A 20,399-nucleotide genomic window follows, 5' to 3' on the forward strand; every position below is an offset into this window, starting at 1 on the left:
CAGTAGCCCCATATTCCGCCCCTTTGGGGGCAGCAGGGCCCCTCTGCAATATCCTAGTCCTGGCTGACAAAAGCCCAGATGTTGGGAGGCAGAAAAAGCAGCCAAACGGGCAGTGCAAAAGCAGCGTCGTAATAACGCCCTTGTGGCTTAGAACCCCGTCTTTCTCGAGCAGGGCTGCCACAGAGCACATGCGGCGCTGGGGGGCTCCCCCCAGGGCACTGCCTCTTCCTCGCCCAGCTCAACAGCCGCCCTTTGTCTCCCCAGAATGGAGGGACAGGACTTGCCCTGTCGAGTGTGAGCAGTCCCAGTGTATCCGCGGGTGATGAGGAGCAGCCGGAGCGGTCAAGAGCCAGCCAAAGTCAGCAGAACGAGGTCGCCGGCTGCCAGCTCCGGCCGCCACAAGCCCCCCCCCAGACGGGCAGCATTCGGGTCGGCAGCGGCTCTCTCAAAACCACTTCCCCCCTGACGACGCGCTTCGCTTTTCCTGGCTCCCTTGCCTGGACGGAATCGGGCCTTCCAGGCACGGGGACTGCTGCGGCAAAAGCAGAGGCAGCAGCCACGTGCAGACGAACCCGCCGGGCTCTGGCTCATCCTCTGGGGCCCCGGAGGCCTCGCAAGCTCATGACGCCTGCTCTGCCTCGCCCGCCTCGCCTCGCCCTCCTGAGTCAGGCCCCCGGAGACCGGCCGAGCCGTGGCCCCTTTCTTCACTCGCGGTTGCACAAAGCCACTGCAAAGGGACCCAGGCCCCGGCCTCCCTCGAGACGAGTTCCTGCAAGACGAACAGGAACTATTACAAGGGTGAGGAGGGCAGGCTCAGGGGATCTCCTGAACCCCTCTGCATTGCTCATGAATTGGTGCCTTTTTTAAAGCAGGCGCTTAGCAGAAGTCTTGTCCATCACCTTACAGTCGAAAACGTCTCCTTGAATTCCAAACTGCTCGCGTTTTCTACAGGATGCGGCTCTGCCCAGTTAGAAAGACATCCACACCGTCTTTCCCACGACTGCCGACTCCTTTGCAGCACATTGCAAGAGATGAGAAGCATCTTTCGCACCCTGACGATGAGCACTTTTATCCTCATGGGTCTTAGGATCCACTTCAGTTCACCCCCACTGGGAGGGTCAGAAATGCACTGAATCTGCGCCAAGGGAAAGCTGTGTGGCATCTTCAGAGGAACTGATCTGCTACATCGTCTGACAACTGGACTAGCTATTCCAATATTGTTTACAGTGATGTCCCTCTAGTTACCTTTTTCCTGCTATCTGATGCTTTTAACTGGCCATGCTCGGATCGAACTGGAAACGAATCTCCTACAAATGAACAACTGGATGCTTTTCAGAGCTGCAACCTTCACTTTCCTGAAGGAACTTTGGGGGTGCAGTGGGGGGAGGAAAGGATGAGTCTCTTCTGCACTCGGCAACCCCTCCCGAAGGCCATCATCACAAACAAAGCAGATGGTCCAGCGGAGGAGAGAACTGCGCTGGGGGACAAGCTGGGAGAGCTCCATTTGGCCATGCAGGAGGGCAATTGTTCAAAGACCCAAGATAATTTCCAGATTTTTCAGACGATGGAAGCCTCTGCATCTCTGAAGTGGGAGGCAGGGCCCAGGGGATCTCTTTCAAGCATTTCCAGAGAGATGCTTCGGATAACAGCTTTTCCAAACAAACGCTCGTGACTTGTTGAGGAGGATAACCAGGAAGATAAAGGTCTTATTTCAGTGACACAGTTCTGTGGCTGGAGCCAGGAGCACTGGAAAAACTGCTGCCCGGCTTCCCCCCCAGCAGCTTACAACATGTTGTGGAAGAACACGGTTACCCCTTCCCTCAGCACATGGCGCTTGGCATAACGATGCAAAGAGCCTCTCTTTGCACCGGGGCATGATCTGACACAAAGACACATGACGCAGCCCCTTGCTGAAGCTAACTGGGTCGGAACCACAGCCTGGAGTGGGGAGACACCTGAACACCCGGGTCCATCAACTTCATTTCCACTAAGCAAGTAATCATGAATCACTGGGGGGCAGAGGCCGTGTTATAACATTGCCTCTTGCTGTTAACGCGATTCGTTTTGCCCTCTGTGGGTTGAAATTGGATTTCCAACCACCGTTCCAGGCCCCCTTTTCCTTGTTAGGGAATGTGCTGGGGTGGAGGATTGGCTGCCACACTTTCGTCCTAGAATAACACGCTGTCCCTGTGCATTCTGGGAAAACAGCATCACGAAGCAGCGAGTGAGAGAACATGGAAACGGTGAGCCCCTTCCAGCCCTGTAAAGTAATCCCATTCTCCCCAGCATGGGGCTTTCAGCATGTTGGACTACAACCCCAATCATGCCCAGCCTGCGGGCATTGGCTGCAGTGGCTGGAGAGGCCAAGCGTTTTCATCCAACAGATCTTGGAAGTGCCACGTTGGGAGAGGCAAGGTCAAGAAGCAGGTGAGCAAAAACCAAGCACTGTGGTCCTCTAAGCGGTGGCCACTGCCTGCTTCGTGCCTCGTTCCCCTGAGGCCCCCTCAGAGTGATGCGTAAGGGGGCTGAATGCTTTCCAGGGTCTCCCACTCTGCAACGAGAAAGCCAAGGGTGTCAGTCTCTAGAGGGCTCGGGCGACCCTTGGAGCAGGGCTGGCTGGAAAGCCCCGCAGCAAGAGCCCGGCCCGTGTGCTCGCGTGAGCAAGGCACTCGTGGCAAGAGAGGAAAAGGGCACGGCTGCGGATGGGGAAGAGGAGAAGGCACAATGGCTGGCCACTGGTGGTGGGACTTCTTGCACCTGCCCTGTAGCAAGGTTCCTCAAGCCAAGGAACTGAAGTTCAAAGCATTCCGCTCTAGTCATCTGAACTGGGAGAGTGTCGATGGCTTCCTGCCCCATTTCAGTGCTAATTTACTCAGCTGCACTATCACCCATGACCGCAACTGAGAAGGGTCCTTTTTGCATGTGTGGAAGCTCTAATCCCATCACTCCGATCAACGTACACCCACATCTATACACACACCCAACAGACTCTGCAGATCACAGGCCAGGCACCTGAGGAAGGGGGCTCCAGCCTACGAAAACGTAGGCCACCATAACATTTGACTCATTTTAAGGTGCCACAAGGCTCTTTGTCGTTTACGTACCTTATTCTACTGCCAGCAGTGCCCAGATCTGACATTGCCCCAAATCCACCCCACATCTTTTCCAGCGTCTCTCGGCTGTAAGAAACCTCTAGAGCCTTTGGAAATTCTCCAGTGGCCAGATTTTGTGGCAGAATCCAAGAAGCGCAGTCCAGTTTCACGCTCCGGGATGGACAGGATAGGCATCCTCCTTGCTTTTTTCTGCCATCCCTTGCCTTTCGCACCCTGTTCCTTGCATCTCCTTCCAGGGCGAGGAGCTGGCCACACATGAGCTCCTTGAAGGAAATGTAGAATAAAACTGTAGGAAATGAGAATCCCCAGGCAGCCAAACGATGTCCATGGACAGAGGATGACCCTTGAACGTTCAGTCCTTTCAACAGCAGCCAACAAGATGTTTGGAAGTGCTCGCCAGAAAGTCATCTCTGCCATCTGGCATTTCAGAGATCAGGTGCCTCTGAACATCGTGGGTTGACTTCACTCTCCCCACTGCTAGCTATTCATCAACCCGACCTCTGCTTTTTCCTCAAGGATTCCACCACCGGGCCTGCGTGCCCCTCGGGCTCTACAAATACCCTGCGTGCCCCTGTCTCCCGTCTCCGCAGGGCAGAAGAAGGACGAGTTCAAGCGTCAGACAACCTGGCCAAGTGGTGCTCGAAAAACAGCCACAAAGTGGTTACACAGCCAGCTGCCACCTCTCCCTTTGCTGTGGGCACGAGACAGAACGCAAACACGACCCGACCTTCCTAGTGGTTTGCGCTGGGGGAAGCATAAAAGGATGTGGCCACAGGTGCCAGGATAGGAGCAAGCTGCAAGGCCGTGTGGGGAGGAGGCTTATTCCTTTGCCACTGGGGCGATCGCTCCAGCTGACCAGCAAAGGATACAAAAAGGAATTGCGCTTTGAATTCCGAATCCCTCACTCAAAAGCATAATAGAAGGCATGGAAGAGCTCCAGCCGAAAGCATTTTCTACAAGCAGCGAGAAAGAAACAGATGGTGGAGCTGTTGTGAACTGCCCAGAGAGCTTTGGCTCTTAGTCCATGTAAAAATGAAATAAATTGTAAACAGTAGGAATGATAATGCATGTTAAAGGCACAGAGCCCTAATACCTTCCTGGAAATAAATGGCAGCAGCTTTGGGGCAGTGGATTTGGGGCAGGGAGAGAAGCGAGAGCTTAAACCTCTCCTCACTGCCCGTCCTGCAGCTTCAAAAAATATTTAGCCAACTCACAGTTAGAACCGCATGGGAAGAGGAGGAGGAAGAGGCCGCGTGGAGCAGAGATGCCTCAGGTGGGGAAAGGGTTTGGTCCATTCCTCCCCTGCCCCTTCTCCACTCCGGATCCAACCCTTCTGCAGGGTTTCCCTTCTTCTAAAAAAGGTAACTCCGAGATTGTCTTGCACAGCATGTTATTTTCGGCTGTGCTGCAAAACACGATGGGGGAAAGAGGAGCGGCCTCTGCAGGTTTGGTAAAACCCTGGCTTTTCGGCAGGTAAATGCAGGTAAGCAGCACGAGGGGAAAAGACAGGGTTTTTTTTCCTCCTCCTCTCCAAGGGAGCATTGTTTTGAGAACAAGGTATGTTAGCTCCCTCTAGGCTGAATCCATTCAAGGCAATTAGAAAAGAATGCGAGTAGCAACATGTCCCCTGAGCTTTCTCCACTCTGACAGCTTGACAAATTCTTCTCCTTTCTTTATGAGCAACAGCAGCAATGCTGCGGTTTCCCAGGTTTGGCACAGGCCAAACAAACAAACAAGACGCAGGAGACAAGAACGCATCTTTGTCTCTTCAGAAGCCAATCGTTCGCCCGTTTGTCTTGGCACATGCTCGAAGAAGTCTGGCTCGGGCTCCTTTTTTCCCTGGACACGAGTGTTTGCCATCCTTGGAGAGCTTCCAGGATCCCGGCGGAGCCTGGCAACACAGACTCCCTGGCCACGGGCTTACGTGGTCATGCAGCAGCCACCGAAACGTCCCCAGAAGTTCCCCTGAACCAGGCTGCATCAATTGTCTCCTGTTCGTGGGATGGCCCCCCAGATCCTCCTTCCGCTCCTGCACTCATGCAGGTACATTATGATGGTTCCTCCACTGCATTTATATCCCACCTTTCTTCCTCCTGCAGGAAACCCCAGGCAACTTACATCGGTCTATGTCACATTTTTATCCTTACAACAAACCTGTAAGGTAGGCCACCTGAAATGCGGGACTGGGCCAAAGTCACTCGCTGAGCTTCATGGCTCAGTGCAGACGAGAACCTGGATCTCCCAGGACCCCAGTCCAACACACTAACCACCACACCACTCTGGGGTTTTTTAAAATATATAAATAAAAGAAAGAAAGAAAAACTCAGAACGAGAAAAAGTACCGGGGCCCTTGTACAAGGATTGTTTATACAACTAGACGCAAGCCACTCGGGTGTTTATTGATATCTATACCCCAGCTTTATTCTCCAGGTAGCTCAAGGTGGCCGAGATGGTTTAATTCCGTTCTCCCTTTTCTTCTCACAGCAACCCTGTGCGGTAGACCAGGCTGAAAGTGGCGACTGGCCCGAGGACAGTGCAGCCAGCCTCCCGAGTGAGTGAGTGAGTGAGTGGGGATTTGAACCCAGGCCTCTGCTCTAGCACTGCACCCATACAATACCCTGGTGCAGGAGTTTTGCCCCGGCTGTTAGGTGTGTGGACTGGTACAGCGTCTGGCCGTGTGGGCACATGCCAAGCAAGCGCATCTGCTCTAGGGTCCCTGGGACGGAGGCCTTCGTGCTTCAGGAAAGATTTACTGCGAGCAACGGTCCAAGGTAGTGCTCCGATCGCTGCCGTTCTCAGGAGCAAGCTGGCCATGCTTGGCTTGTTCATTATCTGGCCAGGGCCGTGCCGAGCGGCTCCCCCAGAGAGACAAAACCCTTCGCTGGGTTAAGCAGAAATCCACACCCCTTTCAAGTGGGAGATGAACCGCCTGGAACTGCTCCTTGCTGTACTGGAGATGCGAACAAAATCCTAGCCCAAGGCGCTCTCGATTAAAATGAATACGGCCAAAGTGCCTGGGACCCCTTGTTGTGGGACACTGGCTTCAGCAAACACGGTGCTTTAAAGACTGATCTAAGCAAGACGCTCGCCGTCGTAATACAGGTTCGGGGGCCTTTGGGTGGAAAGGCAATGCATGAACCTTCAAAGCAACTGCAACTAAAATAGCTGGCCATTTGTTAGCCAGGCTCCTGCAGCAAGCAGACCACCCCCGATGCCTGGGCTATCCGTTTCCAGCTGCCCAGGGAGTCTCTGCAAAGGGATCCTGCCCATCGGGTTCCCCAGAAGGATCCCAGGCTGACAGGCAGCCCTCTGCCAACTCGGCCTCCTTCAGCTAAGCCCGAGAGCTGCCGCTGGCAGGGGAAAGGGATCCGTTAAAGCCACGCTTGTTTTTCTCGCAAAACTAAAATTAGCTGCTTGCAGGAATCAAGCCGGGGTGGCAGCGGCAGTGGGGAAATTCCTGCAGAGGTGAGTGACAACTTTTTGCTTGCTCCTCTGCTGTAGGGAGTCCCCTCCCCAGTTCCTTTTCCCAACCTGAGCAACCAGAAAAATAAGAAGCTTCTAATTCTGCCTTGGATAGGAGAATAAGATGAGCAGCCAGAATCTGGGCTCCCAGTATGTTGCACTACATTGCGTTCCCTCTTGCTATCAGCAAAGGTACATGCTCCTATGATAAAAGAAAGTTATGATAATCTTGCACCCGTGGAAAACAAGAGAGGCAGCTCCTGGGAAGCAGCGAGGTGTGGCGGGTAAGCATAAGAACAGGGAGATCTGGGCCCTGATCCGCCCTCAGCTACTCAGTGCTCAGGTAAGGAGAGAAGTCCCCACCTTCTGAGCAGAGTCTAGGCAGCAGCCCTGCCTCAGCTCACCAGGCAAAGAAAAACATTGACACAGAACATCCCCTCCACTTAGAAGCCCAAAGGGTTGGGCCTGGCGGGGTGCCAAGGCTCTGCCCTGCGGGCTACGTCTCAGCAATCTTGCCTGACCTCAGAAGGAAGAGGAAGGGCCGCTGGAAACAACATGGGGGAGGCTTGGTGGGCCCCCGCTGCGTGTATGAGTGCCCAGTGCTGTCCTCTCGGGGACCAGGATCTCCTTGACGTGAAGAAGGGGTGGCCAGTGGAAGCGCTGCCCCACGTGCTTCTGCTCTGGCGAATCTCACGCAGAGGCTGGACAGGCCCGTGCAATCCGGGCTCTAGGTTGAGATTTCCTGCATCAAGCAGGAGGCTGGGCTAGATGGCCTCCAGGCCTCCCCCCAGTTTTATCTGGGACGGTTGGATAGGCAAGTTTTGCTGCCTAGCTCCCTCCAACCTCTGCCCGAGGCTGTTCTTCCAAGCACAATGGCCAAGGAACCAAGTTACCGGGACAGCCTCCGATTCAGAAACCGATTCACAATTTGGGCAGCCCCCAGTTCAACTTCCAGTATTTCTTCGACCTTTCAAGCTGGACTTGGGTAAGCTTTGGGCTCTCTTTCTCAAGCTCCCATCTGCAATATGGTTTTATTGTAAGGCCATCCAGGAACGATTTGGTACTGGACGGTATACAAACATTTTAAAAAAATATATATATATGGGGGTAACATTCCTGACCTGCCTTCAGAATCCAAGATGAAAAGACAACGAAATTTTGAAAGTGCTCTGTACGAACATGCATGATTTATGAATTATTAGCAGCGACCCATTGGTTGGGAGGGTATTTATTCAAAGAAATTCTTGAGTAAAGGATTAATAAAGGCATGGAACAAATATTCAGTTCAACCTCACCGGTTTTTAATGATGCTTGACCCTTGGAATTGCTCTCTGCTGCTTTTATCTGCTTCTTTCTGGGTTTTTATTTAACTTTTGCTGGCGCTCTCATCTTTTTATTTACTGATTTCATCTGCTGATGTTCTACACATGTTTGTGCACCGGCTTTGTGGATTTTATTTGTGCCTGATCTTGAAGCTATTTTGCAAACATATATCAAGGCAAACATATGAAACTAATAACGAATAATAACGCAACCACTCTGGCTAGCATTAAAGAAGGATGGAGATTATTACTGTGATTATAAGTAGAAGTAGCAGCAGGAGTAGAAAAATGTTTTATAATATACTGAAATATTTCGCTTCTGTGTTTGAGCTTTGGGAGCCATGGGAATAATTCAAATACAGAACTTGTTTTAAGTGCTAAAAGACCACGTTTTAATTGTGATCGCAGCAGCAGCTACAATAGCCTCGTATTACAGAATGGTTTTATGGCAGAGGGAGCTCAGAAGTAGGTCCTCGAATGCTTTTATAGCTAGGAGGAAGGAGCTGAGCTGGATGACATGAACAGTCCCGTTCTGCACATCTTTACTCAGGAGTAAGCCATTCTGACCTCAGGGAGCTTCACTCCCAAAGTTCACAGGATTACAGACCAGCTGCTCAAACCAAGTCCGTTCAGACCCACAACTTCCCAGCTCCTAGTCAATATGCAGTCTTCGCACTTGCATATTGTAGTTTAGTCGGTACTATTCTGGCTTTTTTTTTTTTTACCAGGATTCTGTTATTTTTCAGTGCTTCACTCCAGGAGAGCGAAAGTATTGGATGAGCCAGTCCTACAGCGCCCGCCGGTTGCCGAAAAAGCAGGAAATGCATCCACGAGAGGGGGCAGCTGCAATTTTAGGAAGAACGAAAAGCATTTAAAAAGAAATATGTCCCACCACGGTGCAGAAGATGGTAAGTCAGTACCTGCTAGATTTTAAGGTCCTGACAGATAACTCCATGTCCCCTTCTCATTCTCTCCTTATGGTTTAAACAGAGGACACCTTCAAAGAGAAGAATGGCCTTTGGAAAATAGGACCTGTGTCCCTCTTGTTTCCAGAGGGGAAACTGTTAGTAGCTCTGGAAGCAAAAGAAACGTAAAAGCTTGCGGCACATCGGAGCTCGCAAATGCTTTTTTGGCCTGCGGCCTGCGGCCCGCCTTCCAAGTTAAGATAGAATTTATATCCTCAGCTGGCAGAGAAAAAGATCCATGGGGATCAGACCCAGCCGGCTGTTCCCATCCTGGCCAACTACATGCCTACATGCAGCCCATAAGCAGGACCTAAGCACGGCGACACGCCACGGACGCTGCGAACGGTGGTGGCAAGGAGAGCCATTTGGTACAAGTGTTCGCTTCGCTTCGGAGGTGTCACAGCGTTTGCGTTTCATGTCCGGCTCCCCCACCGTTTACCACGCTCCCCCCCCCTCCACATACACACTTCTCAGCACCTGCCAGCTCAGGATAAATATTTCATGAAGCTTCTGCCACAATCAATCCATCACTCTTTCTAGGGGCTGAAGAAGGTTATTTCTGTTTTAAAACCAAGAAACACGGTGGAAAAGGTGGCAAGGAAGGAAAACTCAGTTGAGGGGAAAGCAGGGAGAACGGAAGCAGGCAGGGATCCGTTCCGGTGGCCGTAGGAAGCCCCGTAGCTTTTCTGAGCCCACTCCTAAAGCCTCTTCCTCTTCTTTTGCAATCTATGCCCATCCATCAAAGAGCGGAGCGCTGCTTTGCTTCTGCCCAAAAGCTTCCCGGAACTGGATAACCTTGCATAGCACTTTTCCAAGAACGGTCTCCTATTTTGAAGGTCTTCTCCCTTCGTGCAATCCGGGTCTCATGTAACTGGCAAAGAAGCAGGGCAGCCTTGAAGTTGCCAACAGCCACACTCCAATCCTGACCTCAGTAGTTTTGCAAAGGTGCCCAGAGGTCCTCTTTATATGGACGCATGCACATGTAATTGCAGAACTGTGGTGGCTCACTCCATCTAGGCATGACGGCAGTGTGCTGCCTTCAAGATCAGCAGGAAGCTTCCCTCCAGTGGCTCGGGAACAATATTGATGGTGTTTCGCTCAGAGAATCTCATGGAGGTTAAAGCTGTCTGGGAATTCTAGCCACGGTGGAGCGTCACGGCTGGGAGTGCGTCGTCCGATGCTTTTTCACATTTTAATTCAACTGATTACCCACTACTCTTTTCTGCCATTACTACAGACAGGGATTACATGGCAGGAGATGGATTGTTTTGCTACAGAGATGGTGGGGCCTAGTAGTTAGAGTCTTGGACTGGGCCTCAGGAGAGCTGGGTTCTAGTCTCCACTCAGCCATAGAGTTCACTGGGTGACTTTAGGGCAGGCATGTACTCCCGACCGAGCTCACCTCGCAGGGTTGTTGTTGCGAGGATAAAATGGAGAGGCAGAGAGCCTTATCAGTTGCTATGGATTCCTTGCAAGGGGAAGAAAAACAGGGTAAAAGGCAGTGTAGTAATAACCAGCCTTGGTATGGTTGTGTCTCCGTACTTGAATGCATCTCCCCAGTGAATCCTAGCTCGACGACTCTGGCCAGAGAACAAGACGTGTACATTTTAGGAGCCCAGCTGGCATAGTAGTATCCATTGCCAAAGGCAGCATGCAGAATTCCGTGTTTCCAAAGTGCTGAGGCAAAGTTCATTTGCCCCTGAGATTTCAGAAAAAAAAAAAAAGAAGAAATCAATGGGAAAAAAGGATCCTACTTTCTGCGATTGACTGTTTTGCATGAGGTCAGTCTCTGTGGAGTCAGTGGAATGAAATTAGCAGTTCAAGTGAGTTCCGATAGAACTGAGCTATAGAGATGCCCCCCCCCCCAAGACTTTTCCTCTATAGCCGAAAAAGAACTGGGGAAATAGGTGTGCTTGAGCAGCAAAGCAGCTGGAAGAGAAGGGGCTAAGTATCCCCCTCCCATTAATTTCTAAAAAAAGGGAGGAACCAAATGTGCCGTTTCACCGAGAAGTAATGTGGCTGCAGCCCTCGACAGAACATTCTCTTCTCTGTTTGATTTCTCCAAAGTGCTGCAGAATGCGAGTTCCAACAGGCTGAAGAAGGCTTTCGGGAGGGGGAAAGAAAGAACGAGGACCCCCCCTTGGCTCCCCCCGCTCACACACCTTCTCGTCTTGTTGCGAACCGCTCCAGAGGCTTAACCACTAATCCATCAGGTTTCTGAAACAGTCGAACTCCACCAAGATGCTTGGGGAAAGCGTGCGCAGCCGCCCTGGAGCAGCAGAGCCTCACACACCTGGACACGCAACGTGCGGCCGGCAAGTCCAGCGCCACGCACCGCTGGCCACCTCGGGACGTGCGCAGGCCTCTCGCCACACAGAGCCAGAGCGGCCCGAGCGCAAACCACATGGGGGCAGAGGGGGAATGCCACAGGACAAGACGCATTCCAGCACGGCAGCCTTCCAAGTATTTGCTATCTCTTGAAACGCATCTACCTGGCCAGCTTGCCCTCGGGCGATCTTTCACCTGCGAGATGTGGGGTGGGGGGAGCCCTCCGTCTAACAAGCCATCCTGTCGCAAGGCTCCAGTCTTCTGACCTTTTCATCTGCAGCCCCCAAAACACCTGGCTGGACAGGAGAAGGCCCGAGGTTCAACCCCGGGCACCTCCGCGGCATTTTTATACCTCCTTTCCTGAACCGAACAAGTTGGCTTTCAGGAGCGAAACTTGTCGACACGCAGATGTAGGAAAGCCCCAAGAACAACGTGAGACTGCAGTCTTGCTGCCCTTGAACCTGGAGGTTTGCAAACACCTGATGCCAGGTGGGAGGCAGGGCAGCGATCTCCAACCCGATGACCCAAGGCAGAGAGGGCGGGCCACCAAGCACACCTTGTCCAAGCCCCTCTGCCCAGATCTGGAGCAGTGAAGACCCCTCCCATGTCTGATGGCCCAGTTCCTCAAGGCTCAGCCCTCTCCCCCTTGCTCTGTGGGGAGTTTTAGCTCCCCAAACGAGCACCCCCGCCCAGGGCAACCTTCTGGCTGCCCTTTCGAAGCCCACGACCTGGAGAATTCTCCTTGAATGTTGCACAGTTGGTGGCCAGAAGGAGCGTAATGTTTTTAATACTAAGTTAGGGGCAGTCGCTTGACAGAAGGAAGAAGTGGCAGGCCTGCTTTGAGCATACACAGAGTGGCTTTCCCACAGCAATGAATACACTGCCTGAAGGACTGCCTTCTCCCATACGTGCCTGCCTGGCCATTAAGATCTGGGCAAGAGACCCTTCTGAAAGAGCCATCCCTCAAGAAGGTGACCCCGGGGAGGGGGTGGTAAATAGGAGAAGGGCCTTTTTGGTGCCTGCCCCCGACCTGTGCAGAGGTTCACCTGGTGCCAACTCTGCTTCCATGTCAGCGCCCGGCAAAAACATTTCTCTTCCCCACCTATTTTAATAGTTCCCGTTTCCTGATTGTTGTGCACTGTCTAGAGCGTCTTTTTGGACTATTTGGTGGCTCACAATTGCAAAAACAAAACAGCCACAGTCCCTTCCAGTGTGGCACCATGAAAAGACTTTTGGCTCCAGGGCTGCTGTTTGCTTTTTGATGTCAGCAGCTTCTTGCTGTAAAGGAGCTGCTGCAAGTCAGAGGCCAAAAGCTTCACAGGGACTAGCACCTTGAGATTACGCTGAAGAGCAGGGGAGGAAATGCTGAGAAGACTGGCAGTGTGTGTGTTCCAAGCAGCAAATCTTTTATGCCCAAGCCCAGTTCTTCCTTCTTGACAGTGGTCAGAGGCAGGGTACTTCTGAAGAAGAAGAGTGAGATTATGGATGCCTCTGGCACATCTTCTCAACTTTGCACTCAGGACGAGGTGCAACAGTGGCACGATCTACTCCGGTGTGTGACATGGAACGCCGTTCACCCTTCCGTCGCTGCCCCCGGGGCTAGAGTTTGACCCAGGCGAGGCATCGGAAGCACAGTCGCAAGGTAGAGCCAGCTCACTCATAGGATCTCACCCTGCTGCTAAACTCATGCTGGGATATGCTGGGCAAATGCTATTTTTGGAAGCATTACTTCCAAATCACAAGAACTAGTAGTTCCTCTCTACTCCTCACTGGTCAGACCTCACCTGGAATACTGTGTCCAGTTCTGACCACCAAGATTTAAGAAAGACGCGGGTAAATTAGGAAGGGTCCAGAGGAGGGCGACAAAAATGATCCAGGGTTTGGAAATACTGCCCTGTGAGGAGGGACTGAGGGAACTGGGCATGTTCAGCCTAGAGCGGAGAAGGCTGAGGGGGGACATGATATCCCTCTGTAAGTACCTCCAAGGCTGTCACAAAGAGGAAGGCCAAGATCTCTTCTCGCTGATACCAACGTGTAGGACATGGAATGATCAACTCAAGTTGAGACACACCGGAGGCATTCAAGGTGAAGCTGGACAGCCCTCTGAGTGGGATGGTGTGACCTGCTGTCCTGCAACAGCAGGGGGTGGACTTGATGGCCTTCACAGCCCCTTCCAACTCTACTATCCCACGATTCTATGATATGGCACCCCGCCCCCAAGCCCCGTGCCTTGCTTTTCTCCCTCCCAAAAGTCCTTCCACCAGGGGCTGCTCTTCAGAGCCATTTCCATTCGAAAAGTTGCCTCCCTCCCCCGCTCCCTCTGGGCACAGCTGCAGCTCCACATGTCCAGATGGATACAGAAAACAGGCCAGGCATCCTGCTCTGTAGGAACTCGCCATGCCGATAAATAAGCACCGCTCCCCCCGGCCCCCTCCGCAGCATCCCGTCCTCATCTCTTCCAGAGGACAAACTCAAAGAACCGCGCCTGGTGACTCACACAGGCACTTCGGAGAATCCCAACTTGGGGTCACCGTCGGAACAACATCAAAGGACAGCTGTGCTGGGAAGCCCGGCTCTGCCACTTCGCGCATGGCCCGGGCCTCCGAACCCCAGCCCCACGGCCGCTTTTCCGCCAGAGTCGTCCTCTGCCGGTGCTGCTGCATTGCCGTCCTCCTCTTTGGACCCAGGTGGTCTCCATCCATTAAAAAGTAAAACTGAGGAAAGGCATCCGAGAGGGAGAGAGGTGGGGGGACCCCATCTGGAAAATCCTCGCAAAAGACCGAGCTGCAAGTAGGCATCAGAGAGGGGGCGATCGGCCCTCGCCGGCTTTGACTGATCCGTATCACCCTTGCCTTTGATGAGCTGCTCTTGGGCGAAGCCCCGGCAAAATACCACCAGCGCGATGAACACGACAAGGCCCTGAAGGAGCAGCCCGGCGGCCCTGCTCGCTCTCAGCCCGGGGCAGCCAGTCCCAGGGCGATGCACGGCGGGGGCAAGAAGGCCCCCCCAGCTGCCGTGCCACGACGCTCTCTCAGGGGTCCCCGCGCTCTGGCCCATGGCCGAGGCAGCCCAGCTGCCCCTCAGGCCGCACCCCAGGGCGACCAGCGCGGCCATAGGAATACCTGCACTCTTGCGTCATGACCCTCTTGAGCCCCACCAAGCTCAGCCCTGGCGCGGGTTCCCTGGCCGAGGGAGTGCTGAGAGCACTGCTGGACAGCACCCTCCTCAACAGAGCCGGATCCTTGGAAAGGAGCCCAGTCCAGTTGGGTGGGACTTGCTCCCAGGGAAGTGTGTAGAGGTCAGTCCCACGGAGAAGCTCCCTGCCCTTCAGGTTTCCTCCGGCAGCCGTGCCCCCTTCCCACGGCCTCCCTCTTTCCCCCAGCTGCTTTTGCACACACCTTCAAAACAGTCCCTTCTCTTTCCGGCCCTACTGCTCTTTCCTCCAACCCCTGTGTATTCCTGGGTGCTCACTCTGAGACAGGGGTACACCAGCCATCCTGGTCTATGGGAACCCAGCCCTCACCTGTGCAGCCAGTTCATTCAAAACGTTCGATGGAGCTGAGAGACATGCGCAATTAATTGGGTGGCGCATTCACTTCTACACCTCTAAATGGTGGGCACCATTCGGAAGACTCGGGCCTCTTTCCTTGCTCTCGTAGTGAAGGCATGGATGCTTCCGGGGTCCTGTAGTCTAGGAGACCCCTAGAGGACCCCCGGCGGGTTGGGGGGAAGGCGGAGGGGGTGCCACTTCTAAAATTCTGCCTGTGGCAGATACAGGGACCTCCCAAACACAGCAAAAGCTTCCGGTGCAACAATTGCTTTATTCAGATGGCGCTTTCAGCAGGTTTTAGTAGATACATTTGCCCCTGAAAAAATCCTGCAGATAAGGAAACATTCCCAGGCGTCCTCTGAAAAGCTCCCAAAACCAGCCCTGCGGGGGTAGCTAATATCATAATCCTTTCCATAATGCAGGCCAGTGGGGCTGGGGCGGCACCGTGGGGTGCGGAGGGACGGACAGAGACTTTCCTGAGGTCTCGTGATGAATCATGCTGGGGTTCATACTCGGCCCCCCAGCACAACATCGGACAAGGGGCCGTTAGGGTCATCTAATCCAGCCCCCTGCTGGAAGCGGGCTTAACCCCAGCAGCTCGGAAGGAGGGCAGTTCAGCTGATGCAGCGCCGGGCGGCTTTTCCCAGTAACTGCTCCTGTTGCAGCCTGTTGCCGACAGCTAAAAATCAGATTCGAGCGGCAAGACTTTGAGTACCAGTTCCCGGAACCTGGCTGGGAAGGTACAGTTGAAAGCATGTCGTACTTGTGCCTTTCTCCGAGGTTCCATGTCGGACACCCTGGAGTAGATCAGCCTGCAGGACTCTTCCTGTGTTGCTCTTTATTGATGTATTTATTAGATTTATATCCTGCTTTTTTCCTTACGAGGAACTCAAAGTGACTTACATCCTCCTCCTGCTCCTCCTCCTCTCAGCCTTATGCCCGCAACAACAACCCTGTGAGGTAGCTTGGGCTGAGAGCTGAACCAACGTCCCCCAGTGAGCTCTGTGGCTGCGTGGGGACTAGAACCCGGAACGCCTGAGTTTCAGTCCTGTGATTTTAACCACTACACCGCACTGCCTCTCCGCCATGCTCGTCGAACCATGCGGTGAGAGCTGTTCTGCAGGCCAGGTACGGCTGACAGGGCCTTTTCTGTGGCAGCACCCAGTCTGTGAAACCCACCACTTCACGGAGGCAGGTGAGCAGGCCTTGGAGGACAGTGCTGCCTAAGCAGCTCTGCCTTTGCTCTAGCTTTCTGCTGCTTTTCATTTGATTAGGGCTCCATGATGGTCTTCGCTTGCCATGCAAGACCGGATTTTTATTGCCGCCAGCAATCTCTATTGCCGAATTCAGTCCCAGAGCCCTTCTGGATCCTACGGAAGCTGTATCCAGCCCGACCCCACTTCCCGCAGGAGGCAGTCAGATGCCTCTGAGAAGCTCAGCCCCCTCCCGGGCCCGTCCCTGACATGCTGCCCCTGGGCCTGGTAGCCCTCCTCACTCATGGCTTTTATCCCCCAGGATGCCACCGAATCTCAAGTCAAACGCGCCTCGCTTGGTGCCCTTCCTAACCAGCTTCCCTTTGTCGTATGGAAGCCACTTTCCGAAAACGTTGGGCCCCGAGAAGCAGAATATTACGTGTCTGGATGAACGCACGAGCACGAATACGGGTTCCAGCCGGACTCTACCCTTTCAGAGCACGGGGGGGAGTGCACGCAGCGGCACGTTCCCAGGAAGTAGCCGCTCACTCCCAGAGAACGCGGCATCCCAGTGCAAAGTCTGGGGTGGAACTCTTTTATTTTTCTGTTATGGTTTGATTTCTAGTGCCCACCCCATTGACCCCTGGGCAGGTTACAACAATAAAACCATACAAAACAATGTGAAAACACAGTACTCAATAGTGAAACAATAACACAATAAAAGTATCCCCTACCTCACCTTAACAGAACCAATAATTTCACAGAAGGCATACCACATTCTATTAAAACACCATTAAAAGCAGATCAACAATTAAAATACTGGCAAAATAAAAAGGTCTTCACCTTGTGCCAGAAGGAATATAAAGAGAGCGCCAGGCAAACCTCTGTGTAACATGCTCCTTTTCTACATGGAGTGGTACAACTCAGACACAGATGGAACTCTTCAGTGAGGACTAGGGCCTTGTCCAGCACGTGAAACCCAAACAAGGCTACACATTTGTTCCAGCAGTATCTTGAAAGAATGCCTGAATGCCTGCTGCTAGCTAGGTGTGCGTCCTTGGAAAAATGGCCCACAGCAGATCTTTCCCACCAGCCAGGTACATCTGCCTCTCTTGTCAGTGCAGCATCAGCGAAGGCCTTCGTGTGACCATTCCATGGCCTTGTTTGGCCCCGGAACAGGCTGCATTTCCATCGAACAAACGCTCCGTTTGCAGCATTCGATCTAGGGCAGATCATTCACAGACACGCGCAGAAACTCTGTCGCGCCATGCGACCGCTGCCTTGGTGGCCCTCCGCAACTTTCCTTCAGAGCCTCATCTGCTCCCCCCGGGAAAACCAACAGCCTTTTTGCTGCCGTGCATGTCGCACAAAGCCGCAACACCCCAATTCTCAACACCTCCCCACCACTGCCTCATCCTCGCATGGCCCCGCGTGAAGCGCACACAGGAAATCACAGAAGCAAAGGGTCAGAAGGCGCGCATATCACAGTACAATCACTGCACCGACCGCGGAGCAGCAAGTTAATTTTTCCACGGACAGAGCTGGATCCTGCTTGAGTCGCTTCGATTTCAGTGGGTCTGTCATGCAGAGGACTCAGTCTTGCCTGGATTTTCAGAAAGCACCGTCCTCAGGATGCTCCAGAAAAGCCATTATGTGGGAACACATATCATGGGAGCTGCACGTAACAGAGAGTTCGAGGGGTAACAGCACCGAAAAACAGCGACGGAGAGACAGTATTTCCCCTTTTCCCTCTCCCCGGCATCTTTGCTCTGAATCTTGCCACTCGGCTCTCGGCAGAGTTCGTTCTGCAGAATTCTAAAAAACGATTGGGAAGGTAAATGTGTGTTTGCAGCAGAAAAGTGGCTTGGGAAAAAAGGTGGCAGGTGAAGGAAAGGATTAAGTGCACATGGATGCCACTTCCACATTCCAGATTTGCCATGCAAAGCTGCTTTTCTTTTTAAGAAGGTTGTCATGTATACCCTCTCTTTCTATGAAGAACAAACTCCAAAGCAGCGGACAAATAAAAACACACTGTAGGACACAACAGTAAAAACAACCCCAGTGGTAGAAATCCAACTGTACAAGCAGCAGCAGAAGTACCATTGTTAAAACATATCAAACATTAGCTACCATGTATTAAAATACAGAAATGACATCTCTAACTAAAAAGCTGGGATAGAAGAATCTTGGAGACACCCTGAAAATTGGGCAAAAGTTCAGCAGACCTCCAAGAAGAGCATTTTATGCTTAACACATAAATTAACACAGAGCGTAGCCAAGAGTCAAAACAAAAACGGACAACAATACAAAATCTGGTCCCGAGAAAATGGAATGAATTGCCTAAATTATGCAAAACATGCAAGAAGGGGCTGATTCTGCAACCTGTATTAATTGCATAAATCAGTCATTTACCAAATTCTACAACCTGTGTAAATTATAACAGTTAAATGAAGGCTCTGGAAGATGTAGAAAGTAAGCCAGTCAAAGGAACAGATGTCGCTGTGGAGAAACAAGAAGCTAGGCAGGTGGTACACTTCAAACTACCTCTCTGTGACCTTTGCATCCAGTTTGCGAATGATTGAGAATTCACTCACTCTTAAGCATGAGGGCCAGAAACTTGACTGTTGTTATATTTGGGGGGGATCAGTGGTATTTTGCACTCTATGATATGTATTTTGCATATCATGACAAAAATACAACTCTGTAAAACGGAAAGATGGGGTGGCAAGCCCAACCCATGCTGATAAATTATTATTTCTGAAATTCTTCATCAGTTTTACAACATCTGGGGGGGGGGGGCAGAGGCTCCACTGATTTTTATCTCGATGGACTCTGTGCTTGACAATTCCCTTCCTCAAAAGTCAGCATCAAGTTTACACACTTTTCGCCTGCTCATTTTGAAAGCACACCTATATTTAGTGAGTGGCTGAGAGTTAATTAAACGGGCCTGCAATCCCATGAATTATGAGAGAGCATCTCACTGAATATGTCTGAGTAGAGAATTCAAGTACCTCTGGACAGGGTGGCAGACAAGAGTAGAACTTGAACCCGGCGAACTGAGCCAAGGGGTTTAGCATCAGGGCTGCAGAAGCAAGTTCCTATTTTATTCCTATAACCACGACAGCGCTACGGTTTGAGAACGACCACAGGCAAAACTGCACATGTCCAGAGTATTCCTTTTCTAAATCAGAGCAGGTAAACCTTTTCCGCTGTGCTTTGGGTGTTCGGCTCTCATGTTGAAGCAGCTGCACAGCATGGTAAGGTGGACAGGCCACGAGGAAAAGGGAAAATGTCGCCTGTTTCACCTTAGAGGGAAGACACACGGCCATCTAATGGGGTCCCTGTACAACTATTAAGTGAAGGAGCGAAACTTACCTAGCTGAATCACTACCCTCCACCCCTGAATTTCTGCAAGGGTGGAAAGATTTGCACACTGCAAACCACACTGGAGTTCCTATACTTTGCACACTACTTATAATTCTCAAGAGGGAAGCAAAACTCATGGTGGCCATCCGATTTGAAAAGTTGCTCTCAGTCCTGGTGCTTTCGCTCTCCAACTCCTTGCCCTGGGGAGCCGATTTGGCATCTTTCTTTCTGACTTTCAGCAGGCAAACAAAAACAAAATGAAGCTCTGTTGCAGCAAGTTTTAAACTAAGTTGGTTTTAACCTAGAGGTCTGCGACTTTAATCCTTGAATAATGATGATGATGATGATGATAATAATAGCATGAGAGATAATAATACCGGCAGCTACAACAAGAACAGATGCATTGTTTTTACCGACTAAAAGCTGGGTTGGAGAACGTGCATTTCTCCACTGGATTTATTTCATGTGCTTTGCCACACCACTCCATGAGCCCGCAAGCCAATGTAAACATAAACATTATAATATTACACAGTGCGGAACGTAATCCAGAATGACTTCGCTTTATTTCTAAAGGGGCGCGAAGGCCCCTCGGGATCCCCACACACAAGCACCCCCTTTGCTTCGAAAGCTTTCTTCTGTAGGAAGCGCCAAGGAGCGTCTTCAAACACCTCGGGCTGAGCGGGGCCGCTCAGAATTCACCTGTGCTCAGTTCACGACCTGTGCCGCCCCTCTTTGCCTGAGGAACTCGGCAAGGCCCGCGCTGCGCTGTGGCAACACAACAGCCCCGGGAGGTAGGCCAGGGCGCCCGTGCGGCAGCCACGCCCAGAGCTGGAGGCACCTTCCAGGAGCGCCCTCCCGTTCAGCGCTCCGCGGCTGGCGGCGAGCGCCCTGCCCAGGGAAGGGCACGGGCTGCAGGCTGCCCGCCGCGGTCACCGTGGCGACGGGAAGCAGGCGCGGCGCGGCGCGGAGGCAGCGCGCACGGGCGGGATGCGGCGCGGGGTGCCGAGCCGCGCTGCCCGCGGGAGCGGCGCCTTCCCCGCCGCCCTTCGCCTCCCCAGGGCGGACGCGCGGAGCCGCCGGTCCCCGCCGGAGGCCGCTGA

At 52.5% G+C, this 20,399-nt stretch overlaps 1 long non-coding RNA gene across 1 annotated transcript in view; it reads left to right on the top strand.

Annotated features, from left to right (window-relative positions):
* Positions 1–8,646: 8,646 nt before the first annotated feature.
* LOC123031090 overlaps positions 8,647–20,399 on the top strand; it is a 29,844-nt gene continuing 18,091 nt past the window's right edge. Inside the window, exon 1 of the long non-coding RNA XR_006416222.1 lies at positions 8,647–8,805. This is a non-coding gene — a long non-coding RNA (uncharacterized LOC123031090). The remainder of the gene's footprint in view (positions 8,806–20,399) is intronic.

The sequence above is a fragment of the Varanus komodoensis genome, unplaced genomic scaffold (assembly GCF_004798865.1).
Source record: "Varanus komodoensis strain SLA01 unplaced genomic scaffold, ASM479886v1 scaffold48, whole genome shotgun sequence".
Classification (NCBI taxonomy): Eukaryota; Metazoa; Chordata; class Lepidosauria; order Squamata; family Varanidae; genus Varanus; species Varanus komodoensis.